At 31.9% G+C, this 20,434-nt stretch overlaps 2 protein-coding genes and 2 long non-coding RNA genes across 6 annotated transcripts in view; 1 reads left to right on the top strand and 3 right to left on the bottom strand.

Annotated features, from left to right (window-relative positions):
- The window catches only part of LOC125059999 (inactive dipeptidyl peptidase 10), a 348,882-nt gene that overhangs the window by 151,610 nt on the left and 176,838 nt on the right, over nt 1–20,434 (top strand). The window lies entirely within an intron of this gene.
- The window catches only part of LOC125060002 (extracellular matrix-binding protein EbhB-like), a 51,680-nt gene that overhangs the window by 26,177 nt on the left and 5,069 nt on the right, over nt 1–20,434 (bottom strand). The window lies entirely within an intron of this gene.
- Nucleotides 2,004–2,829, bottom strand: LOC125060005. Its single transcript, XR_007118764.1, has 2 exons — nt 2,628–2,829; nt 2,004–2,443 (listed from the first exon to the last, which is right to left on the bottom strand). It is a non-coding gene; the product is annotated as an uncharacterized LOC125060005 (long non-coding RNA).
- Nucleotides 14,145–14,793, bottom strand: LOC125060015. The gene is made up of 2 exons (XR_007118774.1): nt 14,606–14,793; nt 14,145–14,364 (listed from the first exon to the last, which is right to left on the bottom strand). It is a non-coding gene; the product is annotated as an uncharacterized LOC125060015 (long non-coding RNA).

Below are 20,434 nucleotides of genomic sequence, written 5' to 3'. Positions count from 1 at the left end.
TGAATAGCATTCCCATCATTTAAAGCTCATCTTTGATTTGAATACTGTCTTCCTCTACCACGGGTAATCCTTCATGCAAGGAAAAGGGTTGATATTTTGATTTGGTAGCCATTGATAGCAACCTTCTCTTCTCATTTCTAATGTCCGTTCTACAACAGTCTCGTTCTCATTCTCGATTTAGAATGAACAATATTGCATTGTTCTTCAGCAGTACTTGGCGCTCGTGATGGTGTCATCCCAGCCGCAACTGAAACACTAAAGTAACCAACAGCCTGCAATAAGATTGTAGACTATATTAAAACACTAAATCAAATATATGCTAGTACTAGAGCTAAATCTGAAAATGAGCAATATTGATTTGAATTGTGTTTTATATGAAAGTTCCATGAACATTAATAGAACATCAAATGATTTTCTATTTCTATTAACTTCATATTGATATTATTTTTTTCTGGGGTATTAACTATTTTAACATGCGTGCAGTCTACTACACCATTAACATTTCTAAGACAGTTATTTTTATGTCCTTATTCACAAAACTCTCTTCTATGTGTAAAAATCGTCAGGGTATAATAATATCTCTATTATTTCTTTCCCAATTTTAGAAATGTTTGTGATAACGCATGAAACTTGTGGTTGGGTACTTTAATAAACTATGAATCGATTTTATATATATAATTATATAAGACAATAGTTTGTATTTCAATTGCAAGAGGCTAAATAAAACTTCTATTTGTTTCTCTGTAAGTAAAGAAGCATATAGCTTAACTAAGTATGAAATTAATTAACAAATAAGATTAAAATACAATTCAACAAATATCTCAGCATATTTGTCCTTTACATCTTTGACAATGTCAGCTAGCTTGACGTGACACGACGCGGCTCACTCACGAACTAGCAGTGCGCGCAAATATTCAAATTAAAGAGATCATTCTCTCAAATAATAAAAATAAAAATAAATAAAAAAATCGATAAAATATTAGTCGCTATTACTATTTCACACCCCTTCTTCATACAATACAAGGCAAACCCAAATATTTAATTTAATTTATTTCCTCGGTCAGATTATAACACAAATTACCAGCAAATATTTAATGTTACTAAAAAATGTTTAAAAAATAATTTTAAAAAACTGAAATAATTTAAAAAATTGTTTTAAATATATATTGTGATGAGCAATGAATCTTAGGTCTTAGAACTTAGAATTTATTATAAATACATATATTCTTTGTATTTGTATAGGTGAAATTATGCTTTGTGTATGTTTAAATGTGTATTCCGTTTTGGCTATTGTGTACAGTGTAATTGTTTCAATATTGTTTAATAAGTAGCTGTAGGAATACCGTTGATCAAATAAATAAATAAAATATTATTATATTATATTGGTCTGACAAATATATATATCTATATATAAATATATTTTTCAGACCAATACCAGTTATAGTACCAGTTCTACAAATACCAATAATTAATATTTATGGAATGTATTCTGATTCAAATAATTTCAAAAAAAAAAGTCCACGTCCAAACTTTTAAAATCATGTAGACTCATTGTATGTACTCAGGTCTTGTGAGTCAGACGGGAATCATAAAGGGTTGAACTATAGCATACAGAGAAACCTCGGTATGCTATAGTTCAACCCTTTATGATTCCCGTCATCAAAAAGATTAGTGTTCACCTTCGACTGGTTTACAAGTTGTAAGAAAATAGTATAAAATATGTCATCATATAAAAAACCAACAACTTATTGTCTCAATGGCAACCGTCTCAGCGAGGTTAATATAATTAAAGATCTAAATTAACTTTTGAACCACAAATCTACTAGTCAAAAAAGCTTTTAACATGCTCGGATTAATTATAAGGAACAAAACACCAATTCTGTGAATAGTAAGAAGGAAAAAAGAACAAAAGTTAATGTCAATATATTACTTGGTAGGTATTTTGGGGTATTAAATTGTTACATATTTATATAAATTTGAGATAATAAAAATTGTAAACAATATCTGTGCTATTAATTTATTCATGAACATTACAATCAGACATTTAGATTAATTAATATTTTGTGATTAAATCAAATAATTAGTGATTAAGCCTGTTCTTCTTCCTGCACTGCCTGCCTCTTCTACGAATTGGTGTTCCATTTTCCATGCCACCTTGATGATTCCGGATCAGCCGCATTTGCTTCGTTGGCCGCATTTGCTTCGTTGGCCGCATTTGCTTCGTTGGCCGCATTTGCTTCGTTGGCCGCATTTGCTTCGTTGGCCGCATTTGCTTCGTTGGCCGCATTTGCTTCGTTGGCCGCATTTGCTTCGTTTGACGCATTAGCTTCTGCTGATTCCTCATCAATTGCTTTTGGCTTAAAAGCTTCATTTAGCTCTTCACTAGGATGGGATCCTGGTGGTGCAGCGATAGACAACGTAATAAACGAAAAAATTGTGATATCTGGAATTTTAAAAATGGTTTAGGTTAGGACTTTCCCACGTATATGTTTTTTTTTTTTTAATTTTTACCACATTTTGCCCATAATAAAACAGGGACGAGATTTCATATTGAAAATTTGCTTTTTAAGTTTCATAATTTTAATTTATTCATTGATTTGAAAATAAACTACCAAATCTATACTCACACAGAAGTACCTTCATTTTGAAATTTGCCACAACAGTTGTCACAACTTGAATTGAAGTGTAACAGAAAGAAATCAATGTCGCCTTATATTCGTTTTCTTCAAGGCCAATACAAAATAGTAATTAATATTAACATGAATATATGTATAATTAAAATACCAATACATTTCAGGATGTAAATATTTTTTAATTCCAACACAAATATACAGTATTTACCATTTTTTAAACTTGAGTAATAACAATAATAATAATCAAAAATTAATAAATAAATAATTGTACCTACCGGCAACATTTCCTCGCTGTATTGCGATACTTATTAGTTTTTAGCGAGGAAAGGACCAGCTTTGGGGTCACCGGTACTATCCAGGTGCCGACTTAAATCTTTAAAAATAAATTATATTGATGAGATCCCATTGTCATCTTTTGTAACATTAAACGTGCACATCGTGTCGTTGCTAATAAATTATGGAATCTGCCCAGAAGTTTCGTGGTCAATCGAATCGACTTAGAAAGGTAACATAGTAACTTCTCAAAGAATGGCGATTGAGATATTGATGTCTTTTGTGAAATATCAAAACTATTAAACATATTATATGTTGATCGTAGATGGGTGACAATTAAGAGTATTTTTGTATGCTGTATCATAAAAAATAAAAACAAAAAGTTTTTCCTAAAAAATAAAAATTTAGGGGGTCACCCTTAACATTTATTCAATTTCATAAGAATCGGTCGAGCCGTTTCGGATGGTTTTTTTTTTTATAGATTTCCCACTATCCCCGACTCTTGTGGTGCGGGACCTTATTTTGTGCATATATATTGTAGAAACATATACATACATACATACATTAAGAGATTTCCTAATATACATATATATCCATACATAAAAATAGACATATTTCTATTTTATATTCATGGGCCAGTGGGGGCCCGTCTCACCTCTCGTTTCGGATGGTTATGGGAACGAACATTTTGACACGAGAATTTTATATATTAGATAGAGAATATACAACCAAAACCTTTAAGCCGGTTCACATATTTTGAAGAAATTGCATTCATTTTGAAATTGACAGGTCCTTGATTTTATGCATCTCCATTCAGCCAAAGATACGATACGAATAAAGATTGAGATGTTGAAGATTCAGTGACGTGTCCAATTGGCCGATTGTCTGGCGCGAAGCCAACTCGATTTTTACCAAACGATTTTATCTAAACCATTTTGTTTTTTGATATTTATGGACTCGAGACGTCTACAGTACCTCTCGAGAAGTCTCATTTAATATTAATGCCAGCAATTCACACAGATCCAAAATTTTATGTAATTAGTTAAACTTTACGTAAAAAATTTTTTACTATCATTATATTATTGTTAATCAGGGAAATAATCATTCCGAAGCTCACTGTCGGGTAAGAGCGTGAAGGTAGCCGAGTGGCTAGTGTCAGACAAAAGGACATATCTAATAAAGTTACTGGATTATTATTATTACCTAATATTAATTTTTTTTAGGTATAATATTCAGTAATTAGTTTTAGTTGAAAGCATGTTTGTCGAATGTAGGAGCGGAAATTAAAATATAAATTGCTCTAGAGAAAATTGAAATTTTTAATTAGTATCATGTTTTGCGTCATTAAAATTAATACACGAATAATTGTGGAAAAATACCTAATGAACTGATAATACGTAGAACTAATTAATTTTTTATTGTTAAATAAATTGACAATTTAAATTCAGTTTCTCGTTATAAATGTTTATTGACTTTTTATATGACTTGAAGTTGATTGGATAATTCTTCTAAACATTATGATCCAAATTCAATGCAAGCAACCTGTGTCGTAGTAGTGCAGTTCTTGAGATACTTCTATATGGCAACTCCTTTTATGGAGGTGCCATGTAGAATGATAGATTTGTAAAGTTGCTTTAAATTATCCAGCTCTCATTGCTGCAGTCAGGAGTTTTAATTTCCGACAATATATCAATATCATGAAATGCGTTTATTTTCCTGTTTTCTGAGATTTTGTATTTCCTGCAGTATTATCTCGACGACAAAGTATGCAAGCAGGACGCCATAACATATATATAAACTTGAAGATGTTGAGTTTAACATAAATATGTTTCAAAGATTCCGCCATACCTATGTATGAGTAATACTGAAATAAGTCTTTGCAGATAAACGAACGTATTCGCACTAGTTTGCCAATTTCTTTTTATCACACATGAATTAATAAAATAGTATTACTATTATTACGACATGATATATAATTTCCTCCACATCAACTTGGGATCCATTGGTAGCAAAGTGTCGAAATACGAGTTTGTCCCGTTACCCGTTAGACACGTTTGTTTAGTTAGCTGTCCAGGGAATCCTAAACCACATCCACCACATTTCCAGAGCATCTATTTTCCTTCTTTGAGATGTTCGTATGTCCAGGAGCATTCTGTAATTACTTGTTCAATAATAATATTTATTTCTAGAGACTGGACTAAGCTTGGTAATATCTTTGTCTATATAAAGAGACTGATCAGATTCAAGTTCTTTTTGTTGCAATACTATCAATACTAGGTTAATAATTAAATACTTAAGGGAAATTTTTAATTAAGCATCTGTAGGTACATCAGAATCATTGTCTTTTAACTTATGAGGGCCCTGACGATTATTGCAGTCAAGGACTCGACGTTTCGACATTGGCGTAAGCTAAAGCCGACCATTTAACTTTTACGTCTTAAGTTAAATATCATACATTTTAATAAAAAAAAAACAGTCAAACAGTAATTATATGCCTATCTAACTCGCCACAATCATAGCAAAAGTGTTTAACAATATTCTCAATACACACATAAATAACAGCTATTTACATTCAAAAGACAATGCGGCTGATCAAGGGTTATATTAAAATGATAATAAATGTCAGTGTTTAGTCTTCTAGAGTGGTTCTAAAGGGGTGCCTCCGCTTTATCTCAATGGTATACTTTAGGATAGAGAAATAGGAAGAGAAGGTAGATAAGGTGGAATTCCTCGGGCATTTGGTTACCTCTACTATGAAAGATGATGCTGACGTTGAGCGGGAACGAAGGGTGCTGTGTTTTAGAGCTAATATAGTTAATCGATAGAAAGATAGAAATAATATGGTATAGAAAACCATCATTTTAAGAGCATATTGTACATCATTTTATACCTGTAGTCTTGCTATACAAAAAATCATATATTGCTTCACGTTCACTTCAATAATGCGTCCAGGATGTTGATGGGGCTCCCTCGCTATTGCAGTGCGTCTTGTGCAGGTGTGGACAGTTTTTACGCCACTACCACCGTGCGAGAAAGCCCTAACAACATGCTGGCAGTAATAGCGGGAAGGCTGGATTGCTCTTACTCGTACATTGGACTGCATGTGCCCTTTTTAATTTTATAATTTAATATTCTTTAAAGCTAAAAGTATAATATTTAGGACAATATTGTTACTAACACAATAATAACAATATGGACTAAGATTCTGATTGAAATAAATAATTTTTTTTTTTGTTAATTTATATTCATACATATTCTTCTCAAGTAGTCAGTTCGTGACTAAATAATCATTCGTGGGGTTCAAGTGCACAAGCGCTTATTAAAGATTTAAGTTGGCGCCTGGTAAATAGTACCGGTGACCGCAGAGCTGGCACTTTCCTGGCTCAAAGAATAAGTCTTGCAATACAGCGAGGAAATGCTGCCAGCGTTAAAGGTACACTGCCACAAGGACCGAACTTTTAAAATTTGTTTTAATTTTCATTTTAATTATTTTTAATTATTTTTATTATTACTTTATAGGTTAAGAAAATTGTAAATACTGTATTTGTGTAAATAAATTTAATTAAGTTTATATTATATATTAATCAGCACAGCACCGGACAAGAGAGTGGTTATCCTAATGTCCTAGATTCTCCCAGTACATGGTAATATTTTTAATTTCTAGAATATGAATTAATGTATGTTTGTAATCATAAATGATTTTCTGCTTTTTCAAGTTTAATCAATGTTTAACAAGTTGCAACCAGAAATAGTTACGGAAAAAAAATTCAATTTTTATACACGTTTAACTTGAAGTTAATTTTCAATTTAAATGTATATTGTTATGTTAATTTGGTCGGTGATGCCAAATTATAGTTTGGAAATAACGAACCAAGGTTTTTGATAAAGAAAATTTCTACATGATTGATACCCAAATGGCTGAAAAATATTTCAATATAGATACGTGGAATATTGTATTCTGCCTCGACGTCCGACTATGAATCCCAGCTGCAGGTTGTACAATATATGCACAATTTACTTTAAATACGAACTCTAATTTTCCTCCTTTTTATAAATATATTAAAATGATGAAAACGATTGGATTTCCACAAGTTTAATTTTAAGTTTATTAAGAATATTAAACAATAATTACATTATGTAATTGTTGTTATTATTTGCGCAATTGTTTATTAAAACCTAAACAAACAATATTTACAATTTTCTTAACCTACCTTGTGATAATAAAAATAATTAAAAAATTATAAAATGAAAATTTTAACGAATTTAAAAAGTTTGGCAGTATTTCCTCGCTGTATTGCGATACTTATTCGTTGAGCGAGGAAAGCACCAGCTCTGGGGTCACCGGTACTACCTACCAGGATATCATATTTTACATAGATTATTATATCTATATATATAAAAATGAAACCCGTTTTCCGTTGTCACGACATAACATGAAAACGGCTTGACCGATTTGGCCAATTATTTTTTATAATATTCTTTGAAGTACGAGGATGGTTCTTACGGAGAGAAAAATTCAAAAAATTGAGTGAAAAAGTCTAAAAACAACACTTTTCTATATTCCCATACATAATATTCGTAATAATACTTAGTTAAGTTAATTTGAACTTTAATACCATATCATAAAGTTCAAGTGTTAGTGCAGGGGTTCCGGGAAGGTAAATTTTTATTTTTGACATAATGTATTTGTTGTCTTATCAACTTTCTTTTTTTATCTTACCTAGACCGGAGTCCCGAATAGCAGAATAAGTATTTAAAAAAAATAAAGAATCGACTGTTAGGCGGTACGATGTTCGCCAGGCCAGCATGTTAATTATAATATTCAAAAAATAATCTGATTTAAATTTAGAATATTTTAAGGAATACCTCGGTGTAATTTTAATTACGTTTTCCCTTTGTTTAGCGAATACTATCTATCTAAATCCGAGTAAATTAAAAGAATATAGATAATATAATATATTCTGCATAAATGAACAAGCGTTCCCTGTGGACACCAGTTATGAATATAATATAATATAGGATACACGTGTCAGCTACCTAGGCCATGTTCTGCATAATTACATTTATTTATTTTCACCAATATATCACATCAGTAGTACGTACATGCATAACTTAAACTCTCCTTCTTTATATCATTTAAGTACTAAAATTGTGAATAAACAAAAATATTATTTGTGTTTAGTTCTTTTAAGGTTTTGTTAATATAATTACATTATACGTTTTACGTTAAGTTATTTATGTTTACATAAATTATTTGCGTACTTTAATTATGTAATCAGGACTTTATCCTAGGAGTCTCTCAGTTGCAGTGTGGAAGTAATATTGTAAAATTCAATCCAAAAACATATCACCTGTACCGCTGTAGCACGAAGAACTTAAAATGGATATTAGTAACTGAGCTCTTGCCTTGCAATTCAATTAAATATAATTAAAAAAATGCTGAGAAAAATAACACTATAAATTCTTTGGATTTTCACGACAAAACTAGAGCTTCTTAGATTCCGTTGGAAAGCGCTGACCTTCCAATAGCTTAAAAATGTATAAATATGTATTAATAATTTTTAATGTACTATGATGTCCGCGATTTTTAAAGAAGACGTTCAGGAAAGACGTGCATTAGACCTATTCGTCTAGTGGTTTTTCATACTCGACTACAGGATTTCGGGTTTAAGTCTTGGTGGGATATTACGGCAGTCCGATTTTCTAGGATTCTTTTTATTTGTAGCCTTCACAGTAAGCGGTGATTGGACTGCTCCATGCCTCTGGGAAGGTCTAGTAGGTACGTCTGTATTATGATATACCAGTTGTGTCAGACCTCCGAATATAATTCTACCCAAAAACTTTAATGACAGTCTCAATAGAGACCACCAAATCATTGCCAAATAGTTCTGGTGATATTTATAAATACAGTTGTGTAATGGTTTTGGGCGCCCAAATGCGAAAAAAGCATTTTCTTTAACCCGTAATAAATAGAATTTGTTATCAAATAATTAGTTTTTGGGGCCGTGCATTATACTAAGTTTATAATACCTAAACTCAATACAAAACAATTTTCCATCAGATAATTCGTTTTTAAAACGAGAAAATTAACAATTAAAGAGTGAAATTACTTTTTAATATCAAATGCCTAACGACAACTGAAGGTCATTCGATGGAATTTGGAGCTTGTCTCGCTGAGACACGCGTCACCCTGACGATACAATATTTCGAGAATACTTGCGAATCCTTTTCATCTTTTAGTGAAGAAATTTCTTTTATGATTTTAATAAAAACCGAGTAAGATGTCAGCTCCCACCACTCCAATGTTAGCAATGATATTATAAGTAGGTATATTAGATTTTATTTAATTAAACGGTTCCTCTATTTTCAGTTATCGCAGTTTATCCTTTAACTTTCATGTTTAGTTTATATATCTCAAAATGTTTTTGAAGAATGCAAAATTCTTGTATGTCTGAAAATGCGTTGTTACATTTAAAAGAAAATGTATTTTGAAACTGCTGCATTGTGTTGTTAAAAATAACATCTTAAGAAAGCAAACTTATGAATTCTGCATTGTTTTTCTGTGCACGAAGTACATCACCAACCTGTATTTACGCAGTGCGCACAATTTATTACAATAACTCTACTGCAGTGTAACAAATTTAAAATTATAGTTTTAATGGTTTCTCTGACAGATTATTTTATTTTTCAAGCAACTTATGGATTCTTAGGCATCCTATCAAAGAAACTTACGTGTGACTGATACAAGTTAACTCCTGAGGAAAAATTATCTTTTAGCTCGAGAATATCGTGGCTCTGCCATCTAAGCTACAACCTTTTAACATAATACATTGTAAACAACAATTTACATGGAGTTGATTCGCTTAACCTTTTAGTAACATATTCAGATAGTGATGGAGGGAATAGGTACTACAATATTAGTTATAAGATTTAGTTTTTATAAATATATTGGAACGAAGTTCCTTATTGCGCGTTGCGAAAGAAAAGTTGAGACGACGGAGCTAGCGACATCTCTGTTGGAACTGACTTTTTCGTAAAAATAGTATTTTTCGTCAATAGATGTATCTATCTTCAGATTTGTTGTCAAAATGAAACACAATAAATTAATACAAAATAATAATTTTAGGCACTCTAATAATAATTACATGATCAAGTGTTTATTAAAATTTTACAACAAAAAGCCATAGCAAAAATTAACAAAAGTTTTTTCAGAGATTGTCATTAAATTAGCTTGAAACGAAGGCAAAATCTGTCATTGATTTCATTACTAGAGATAAAGGCATTTCATTGTGTACGCTCAACATCCAAAGCCTTCGTAAATATTCAGTTGAATTAATCGACTCTGTTACAGAAAAAACTAACATTTTGTTATTATTAGAGACATGGTTGGACAATCGAGAAGAATGTGATATACCGAATTTTAACTATACCACTATAAATGTGATTTTGTTCGGTCAGGTGGAGTTGCGATACATCACAACACAAATGATACGACCAATCTTCTAACACCAAATATGTCGGTCATTATGAACAATATTCAGGACTTGCACGTAAGACGTACAAGTGTTGCAGATTAAGTGTGTAATGGAAAACGGCGTTACCTTAATCATGGCGGTCATATACGTCTCATCAAACAACAAATTAATAGATATTCAGGAGTTCATTCATCGAGCACTGCTAGAGTATTCTAAAGATTACAAAAATTTATATAAACTTCCACTCATTTTAGCCGGTGATTTTAACATCAACTTCAATAAGGAAAAATCAAAACCATTGCTACAGTTTCTAGATGAAGAATTTGATTTAAGAATAAACAATAATCCAGCAGAATCAACAACAAAATATAATACTACTATTGATGCAGTTTTTTCAAGACATTTAAATAATATAGAATCCCAAACATATGGTTCCTACTTCAGTTTCCACAAGCCAATTATAACTAAAATTGAACCTATTGATAGTTTATATTACATTATATTTGTTAATAATAAAAAAATATTATTACAACTTAAGAAAAGAAAATTTTATTACAATTCCTTCACTAATTAATCGAAAGGAACTTTGTTCCATCCGGGTGTCCCTTGACACCTCTCAATTTTTTTTTCATGTAGGTTAATCGGTGTGAGTATAATTAATATGTCGTTCTATAGCATTAATAATAACTTTAGAGATATAATAATGATGTGGAAGAAAAAAATATATTTGTTGAGAAACAAAATAATATTTTTGGGGAGAAAATGTTTTCCTCTCACCGACAACTGTTGCTGCATACATCGTCCGATCGACCGCACACACGGGGTCGCAAACAGCGGGACATATACATTATACAGCCTCCGCCTCGAGCTGCACCCGTCCATGACACAACTGATAATACTGAATCAAACATAGAAACAATCTTTATTACATATAATTTTAGCACAAATTACATATATATTTAATTATGAATACTTTATTCAATATGTTATATTAACTTAATATCGACGTAGGAAAGCATATTTGCTGTAAGTAGACATATTGCAATTGTTCACCAGAGCCAAAAAACTTAATTAATTTCGGAAAAAAATTAATAGTGTCGAACCTATTCATGATATTGATACCATTTTTGAAACATATATTTATTTAACTGCCAGTCACCATTTGTAATGTAAACTTTTTATCCAAAGTTACTATAAGTACGTGTTTGGCTAGTTACAGCATACAGTTTTTTAAATCACAAACCTTTAAAACGCTGTAACTAAGGAAGAAAAATGTACGCGCGGAAATATTATCAATTTACAGGCGGTAAATATGCTGTATGCAGTAAATTTAGTATTAGGGTACTTTCAATTGCAATTCAAGATGTAAGATTAGTTTATAATTATGATTAGATCTAGAAATGCAGTGGGTCATTTGGTAATGTAATGTTTGGTTGAAATAAAATGTCGTAAATAAAAGTAAAATGGTAAAAAAAAACTAAAACTGTAGGTTCCCTAAGCTTGCTGTAAGTAAACGAATGTAAAAATCACACGCCGCAGAAATGCTGTAAGTAGCGTTAAGTTTTTAAATGGGAAGAAGTATTTGTATAGAAAAAAATGCAGTTTTTCTTTTGCTGTAAGTACAAATTGTCTAAAATGACTGGATTTTGGTCTACATACAGCATTTAATCTAACTAAAATAAATATAAGTACAGGCGTTTTCAACCGCGTATGTAATTTTTTTTTCATCGTAGAGACATAGGCCCCGGGACATTCGATGCGTTTTTTTTTCTGATACTAATGGCAGTATAAAGTCACTGTAGGTATTTTGTCTACTTACAGCAAATATGCTTTCCTACGTCGATATAATATGTTTAAATCTACTCGTATATAGTTAAAGAATAATAGAAGACTTAATTACCTTTAATGTCGTTTATTATTTATTTTTGATCAGAAAACCAACCTTTTTATATTTACCTTTTGGGCAAATTGTTGAGCAGAACAGTGTTAGCCTAGTGACTTCAGCATGCGACTTTCATCCCTAAGGTCGTAGGTTCGATCCCCGGATATGCACCAATGGGCTTTCTTTCTATATGCGCATTTAACATTCGCTCGAACGGTGAAGCAAAACATCGTTTGGAAGCAGAAAGCTGATCACCGACTGCCTATTATATGAACAATAACATAAAACATATACAGAAATCTGAGGCCCAGACCTAAATTGTTGTAGCGGCACTGATTTATAATGTTTTTAGGTAAATTAGGTTCTTTACTACACTGTAAGAAGTAACATTACTTAGTTACTTTTTACACAATAAAACTAGGATCATTTATTTCCAATGGCTATCGCAAAAACTCTACTATGATGCTAAACGCCAAAAGTTATTACGGAGTAATCAAAAATTTTCTACTTACTCCAGAATAAGTTCATTGTATACATATATATACTGTATAGCATAATTTTTGTCTACTCGGAGTACAAACTAGATTACAGATCATAATCACCAATCTCTATATTTAGTCCTGACAATCTGTTGTAATATTTTTATGATTAACGTTGCCTGTTTTTATGATTACAGTGCGTGCGCAGAAGTTCATTTCATTACATTTAGTTAGTTATATAAATTTAAAAAAAAATATCGGTACATAATTTTTACCGCTTTTGCAACGTATGTGTCGACAAGTAGCGCATACATTAACGGTAACAGTATTTAATTACATCTCTCAGTGAGTGTCACACAAAGGTTCGCATTTATGCACAGGAATGATGTTACCCTGTTTACCGGGGCCGTAACAATCATAGCTCAAATCAAAATTCAGTTGAAATAAGACTTCTCTTTTCATCCAATACGTCTGACAGATGATTTTTATTTAAGGTTTCAGCCTTCCCGAGCCTGCCGAAGCAAAGCAAACGAGTCAAACGTTTGTCCACTGGCATAAATCAAAAATTATTAATTCTATGATACGATCTATATAATATAGCCGGTGTTACGTTCATATACAAATTGTTAAATTGTCAAATACAGAACAATAACATGAACCCTGTTTTGCTAGTAAATTTATTGTATTTTCATAGATATAGTGTAGATATAGCATTGCGTATGATGTGGTTAAATTTAATCAATAAATACATATAAATTATAATATTAATTTTATATCTGTGAAAATTAATCATATGAAAATATAATGTGTGGGAATTACACAAGATAAGCTCCATGATCCATTTCCATTTCCATTTCCATGCTCATGCTCCATGATAAAAAAAAACATTTATCATATATTATACGTCAACTTCTTTAACAGAAAAAATCGATTTCCTACATTATTAACGTAACTTGACGTGTTAAGGGTCCATATTAAAAAAAACATCAATCAGAACAAGATCACCTGAGACTACATTTGAGAACAAATTGCTACTCCAGTAGCTACTTTATTCCAGAATGTGTTTTAAGTGTTGATCCGTTGAGGCTAGTTTTAAGTGATATTTGATCAGTGATCATTAAGGTTTTGCTTTATTCTGTGGTGCATTCCATTGCGTTTTAAATACAAAAAATGTTTCAACTTCAATACACGCTGTGACATTAAATAAATCATTTTCCATTAAAATAATATGTTTGTTATTTTATTATTAATTTATTCATGAACATTATAATCAGACATTTAGATTAATTAATATTTAGCGATTAAATCAACTATGTATTTTGCGATTACTCCAGTGCTTCTTCCTGTCCTGCCTCTTCTTTGGATTGGTGTTTCGATTTCCATGCCTTGGTTTCTTTGCTGATTCCGGATCAGCCGCATTTGCTTCGTTGGCTGCATTTGCTTCGTTTACCGCATTCGCTTCGTTTGCTGCATTTGCATCGTTTGCCGCATTAGCTTCTGCTGCTGCATTAGCTTCTGCTTCTTTTGGCTTAACAGCTTCATTTACCTCTTTACTACCAATAGAAGGGGGGATCCTGGTGGTGCAGCGATAGACAACGCAATTAGCGAAAAAACTGTGATATCTGGAATTTTAAAAATGGTTTAGGTTAGGACTTTCCCACGTTTTATCGGATTTTTTCACTGATGCATTTATAATAAAATATGTTTATTTTTTTTATTTTTACCACATTTTGCCCATAATCAAACAGGTACGACATAAAGATCTTAATTCAATTCAGGTTTCATATTAAAAATTTGCTTTTTAAGTTTCATAATTTTAATTTATTCATTGATTTTAAAATAAACTACCAAATCTATACTTACACAGAAGTACCTTCATTTTGAAATTTGCCACAACTTGAATTGAAGTGTAACAGAAACAAATTAATGTCGCCTTATAATCGTTTTCTTCAAGGCCAATACAAAATAGTAATTAATATTAACATGGATATAATATTATAATTAAAATACATTTCAGGAAGTAAATAATTTTTAATTCCAACACACAAATATATACAGTATTTACAATTTTTTAAACTTAAGTAATAACAATAATAATAATCAAAAATTAATAAATAGATAATTTCAATTAATTGAACCTACCGGCAACATTTCCTCACTGTATTGCGATACTTATTCGTTTTTAGCGAGGAAAGGACCAGCTTTGGGGTCACCGGTACCGGTACCAGGTGCCGACTTAAATCTTTAAAAATAAATTTTATTAATGAGATACCATTGTCATCTTTTTAAACATTAAAAATTATGGAATCTGCCCACAAGTTTCGTGATCAATAAAATCGAAATCAGAAAGGTAACAGAGAAACTTTTCAAAGAATGGCGATTGAGATATTGATATCTTTTGTGGAATGTCAAAAATATTAAACATATTATACTACCACTACAGAGTATTCAAATACAAAAACTTTTAAATGAAAAAATGTGAGGATAGTGCAATATATTACACATATAATGTGTGTGTGTGTGTACATAAATAGGGTCAATTCCATTCCTTTCTATTCTTTGTAAACCGAAAAAAAAAAATTTTTCGCTGCAAGTAGTTCCATTATAGGCATTAAGTAAGTCATATGTTAATATTATTAACGGTTTTACAGGGAAATATTTTATGGTATTATAGAATTTTAATTAAACGAGTACAATAGATCTATAGTTTAATTATTATAATTGTCCATGAAGGATTCTACAAAAGAGTTATTAGACTTAATTTTTTTCTCAAATATATTAAAAAATAAGGTCACATCTATAATTAATTATCTAATAAATTAGCATTTTAAAACAAAGAAACTCATTTGGATTTATAAAGGATAGTCTTGTCATTTCGTCATGCTGAAAAGACAAGTTTTGGAATATCAATCATCATAATATCATCAAAATGATTACATAGACAATGAGGTACGGAATTCTTTGACTTATTATCCGTATTACCGTTAAACAATTACGTTCAACGTAGGCTTTTCAATTTGTGAATACTTATTTTATTTGTTTCAAAAATATTTTACTTTTTTACACTCTTAGAAAATTAAAAAGGAACTAGCGGCCTGTTATTTATCTTACTCCCACTGACATGTATTATTTTGATATAGATGAATGGAAGAACTTTTGGAATTCGTCCCTTTGTTTCTGAGTTAATTTTTTACAATCCTTCCTTCTACAAATCTTTCCTTTTAAAATATTAATATAGATTTGCTGACCCGGCAAACGTCGTTTTGCCATGTATGTATATTATTTCTAGGAAACATTTCTTTAGTTCAATAAAAATTACTATCTACTATGTATAATAAAAAATAGGGGTTGATCGTAGAGGGTATATATACGTAAATTTAGGGGTGGGACACTTGACATTTAGGGGGACTAAAAGTAGATGTTGTCTGATTTTCAGACTTACTGAATATGCATAAAAAATTTCATGAATCGGTCGAGCCATCGGCATTTTGACACGAGAATTTTATATATTTGAATTTTATTTCTAATTAAGTATACAGTAAAAATTAAAATTTTCTTAACCTACAAAGTAATCATAGAAATAATTAAAATGAAAATCAAAACAAATTTTAAAATGTCTCTGGTCCTTTTGGTCCCTGTGGCAGTGTACCTTTAACGCTGGCAGAATTTCCTCGCTGTATTGCGATACTTATTTGTTGAGCCAGGAAAGTTCCAGCTCTGGGGTCACCAGTACTATCTACCAGGCGCCAACTTAAATCTTTAATTAGCGCCTGTGCACTTGAACCCCACGGCCCAAGAGTCTCTACTCCAAAGGGAATAAAATCGAAGTTGGAGGAAAGACTCTTATATTTGTGCCGTTTATTATTTTCTGCCTGCTCTGCGGCTGCCCCAGCTTTTTTACTTGTCCGAAGTAGGTGAGACGGGGCAAATGTGTCTACACAGGTTGGCTCCAAAATTGCTGGAACATTGACGGAGGCAAGAGAGCGGAGTATAATGTCGTTTAGCGCGGCAACGTGAGAAAAACGACCTGCACTCTTTTGGCGTAGGCCATGGTGTCCAAGGCCACTTACTTCAAAACCACAGGGACACTTATGGGGAGTACATATGGGCACTCCTAAGCGGAGGCTGATGGCAATGCGAAGTGATTCAGGGTCTAAAAGGGTGAAAGTGTTTGGCGTAGGATAAGCATTAAGCCAATGACCGGCTTGCCTAGACCCCACAGCCACCAACCTTGCGCGTTTTGTTATTGAAATGTTACCTAATAACTTTTGGAATTCAGATTTGCAAAGAGGATCATCCCAGCTTCTTTGAAAGTTGACGCTAGAAGACAAACTCAAGCCTGGGTTGGTTGCTAGCCACGTGTTTCTTGCATCTGTTAAATCCGCAATCTCGTAGTTTGTAAAATAAGATCTGAGGATTTTACCTACCAGACTGCTAGATTTGTGATCAGATGAGAGAAATGCTGGAAGAGCTACACTTGTTATCTTGCGTATTCCTGATCCGCCAAAGCGAACAAGAAGCGATGCTTGATTCCAAGAAGGTGTTTCAAAACGAACATTTAAAATAGATTCCAATTAAGTTTTTAAAAGATTATCCAAATCACTTAAAAAAATTATATATTAAAAAAAAAACATCATGTGTCCAATTCACACGTGGTAGAAGTGAAACCTTCAAAAATAAAGTTTTTATAATTAAAATATGTAAATTAGACTTTATCTCTATCTAAATGTAGGATCTTTTCTTTAAAAAAATATATATTTTAATGTTAAATTTTCATTTATAACTTTAATATCAATCTTTAATTTGGTAAAAACTAAAATGGGACGTAGGAGGAAATGAGATAGGAAGCATTATACAGTGTATAAACTTTTAATTAAGTGTAGTACGAAGTTTTCACTTCAAAAAGTTTCTATAACTAATGATTTGTAAATAAAATTGATAAATAATCTAATTTTATAATTAAACTACATACTTGACTTACTTATTTAATTTTCATCAAATCTGTTTTTTTAGAAGTGTTATGTACAGCACCAACCTGTAGTTACGCAGTGAGCACAATTTATCACAATAACTCTACTGTAGTGTAACACATGGAAAATTATAGATATAATCTCTGATCGATTATTTTATTTTCTACGCCTTTTTAACACTAAAGAAATGTGTTAGCTCAAAGAAGCGTTCAAGCAACTTAAGGATTCTTAGGCATCCTATTTAAGAAATCTAGGTACGTGTGACTGGCAAGTGAATTCCTGAGGCAAAATTATCTTTTAGCTCTAGATTATCATGTACGTGCCATCTAAGCAACAACAATTTACAACCCGACTAACAACACAACCCACCAGCGCCGGAGGATATTATACATTGTAAACAACAATTTACATGGAGATGATTAACTTAACCTTTTAGTAACTTATTCAGATAGGGATGAAGGTATTTGGGACTACAATATATTTGTTGGGAAGCAAAATAATATTTTTTCGGAAAATATATGAAAGTAAAAAAAATATATTGATTATTTGAATATAATCGAGTGTTTATTAAAGCATCGTTTGTTATCAATTTATGACTAACACACTCCTTTATGTGACAGCCGCAATCTGGCGCATTGCAAACTGAAATACAAAAATCATGTTACATGTCATTTTAACTTTTTATTAAATATACACTATTTTCTTAAGTAATAATAAAAATATATATAATGCAGAGCAAGCCTAGTGGCTTCAGCGTGCGACTCTCAACCCTGAGGTCGTAGGTTCAATCCCCGGCAGTGCACCAATGGACTTTCTTTCAATTTGCGCATTTAACATTCGCTCGAATGGTGAAGGAAAATATCGTGAGGAAACCGGCTTGCCTTAGACCCAAAAAATCAACAGCGTGCGTCAGGCACAGAAGGCTGATCACCTACTTGCCTATTAGATTACTAAATGATCATGAAACAGATACAGAAATCTGAGGCCCAGACCTAAGAAGCTTGTAGCACCATTGTTTTTTTTTTTTTAATAATAAAATTAACTAAAAAAATAATAAAAAGAAAATTAAAACAAATATAAAAAGTTCGGTGCCTGTGGCAGTGTACCTTTAACGCTAATAGCATTTCGCTGTATTGCGATACTTATTCGCTGAGCGACGAAAGTACCAGCTCTGGGGTCACCGGTACTATATACCATGCGCCAATTTAAAACTTTAATTAGCCTGTGCACTATGAACGCTACGGCCTAAGTTACATCTTATAGGCTCCTTTTTTATAATAATATTCCACTTAAAAAAGAGGGCGCAGAATAATTTGCTATTATAATGAATAAATAAAAAAAATATTTAGATTTAAGGAGTAAATAAATTAACCTTAAATTAAAAAAGTAGAATTGAACAAATGTTTCTCCCCTCACCGACAACTGTTGCTGTATGTCGTCCGATCGACCCCACACACGGGGTCAAAAACTGCGGGACATATACAGCCTCCGCCGCGAGCTGCACCCGTCCATGACACAACTGATAAGATCACTGCTAATACTGAATCAAACATATTAATAGACTTTATTAATTATTACATATAATTTTAGTACAAATTACATTACATTCTTATTCCAGAGAATTTTATTTCCCTAATAAATGATAAATTATTTATTTTTCTGTAAGTAGGTTTGTACAAACACTTTTACACGTCAAGCATATTTTTTTTAAACTAGATGAGTTCGACGTTTCCTATCTGACTAAAGTCTCTTTTAAAGTCCAGACATAATCTTGGTCAGATCATGTGAAGACCATGTAGATTGCAGTCTGAAATGGTCTTTTAAGGAAAGAACCACACAGATTGAGTGGACCTGTCCAGTCAGTGCACGCATTTGTCAGTAATCGTGCATATTGACTTAATACGTAGTTTAAATCTGTTCAGATTTCATTTGAACATTGACCAACTGCTGACGCGGCTCACGTGGTTGATCTAAATTATAACAGCTGAAGATGCGAAACACAAAAGCTCATAAGACATATGATGAATGTGAGAATAGGTATAAGTATTTAAGATGTTGCTTTATAACAATAAATCAGATTTGAATATTGCTCTGTCTTATTCATTTCTCGCTTGAAGTGGCGAAGACTGCTTTAAGCCCCTAATTATCGTGGTGAGCCTGCCCGATAGCTTAGAGATAATCCCATTACCTTGAGCCTTTGATCCTACCCGTAGGGCCCCATCTGTTACCTTAGGTCTCTTTGTGCAGACATTCCGTTCTTATTTATATAGTCACTATTTATTAGTTTTGTTAGGGTACGTCTGTAGAGCTTAGGGATCCGTAGGGTTGTTAGGTTCTTACATTTCACCCTCTCATATATGAGCAAGCTGCACTAGATAACTAATTATCTAGTGCAGCTTGCTCATACATACACTACATATACTATACAGATACTCCTGACATTTAATCAAACAAGCTGTACAAAATCTATATAGTTAAATAATAATGGAAGACTAAAGTAATTGCTTTTAATTATGTTTTTATTTATTTTTGACCAGAAACCATACGGTGAATTAGGTTATAATTACTACATTCTAAGAAGTAACAGCACTAAGGTACATTTGCCAAGGGGTATCGCAAAAACCCTATGACGATACCGCCGAAAGTTATGATGAAGATTTTAAATATATAATATTTTGCCTCCTATTATATTAAAAAATATTGCTACTTACTCCAGAATAAC

Source organism: Pieris napi, chromosome 20 (assembly GCF_905475465.1).
Source record: "Pieris napi chromosome 20, ilPieNapi1.2, whole genome shotgun sequence".
Lineage (NCBI taxonomy): Eukaryota > Metazoa > Arthropoda > Insecta > Lepidoptera > Pieridae > Pieris > Pieris napi.
Note: the sequence above shows the minus strand (reverse complement) of the source record. Positions and strands in the feature narration are given on the sequence as shown.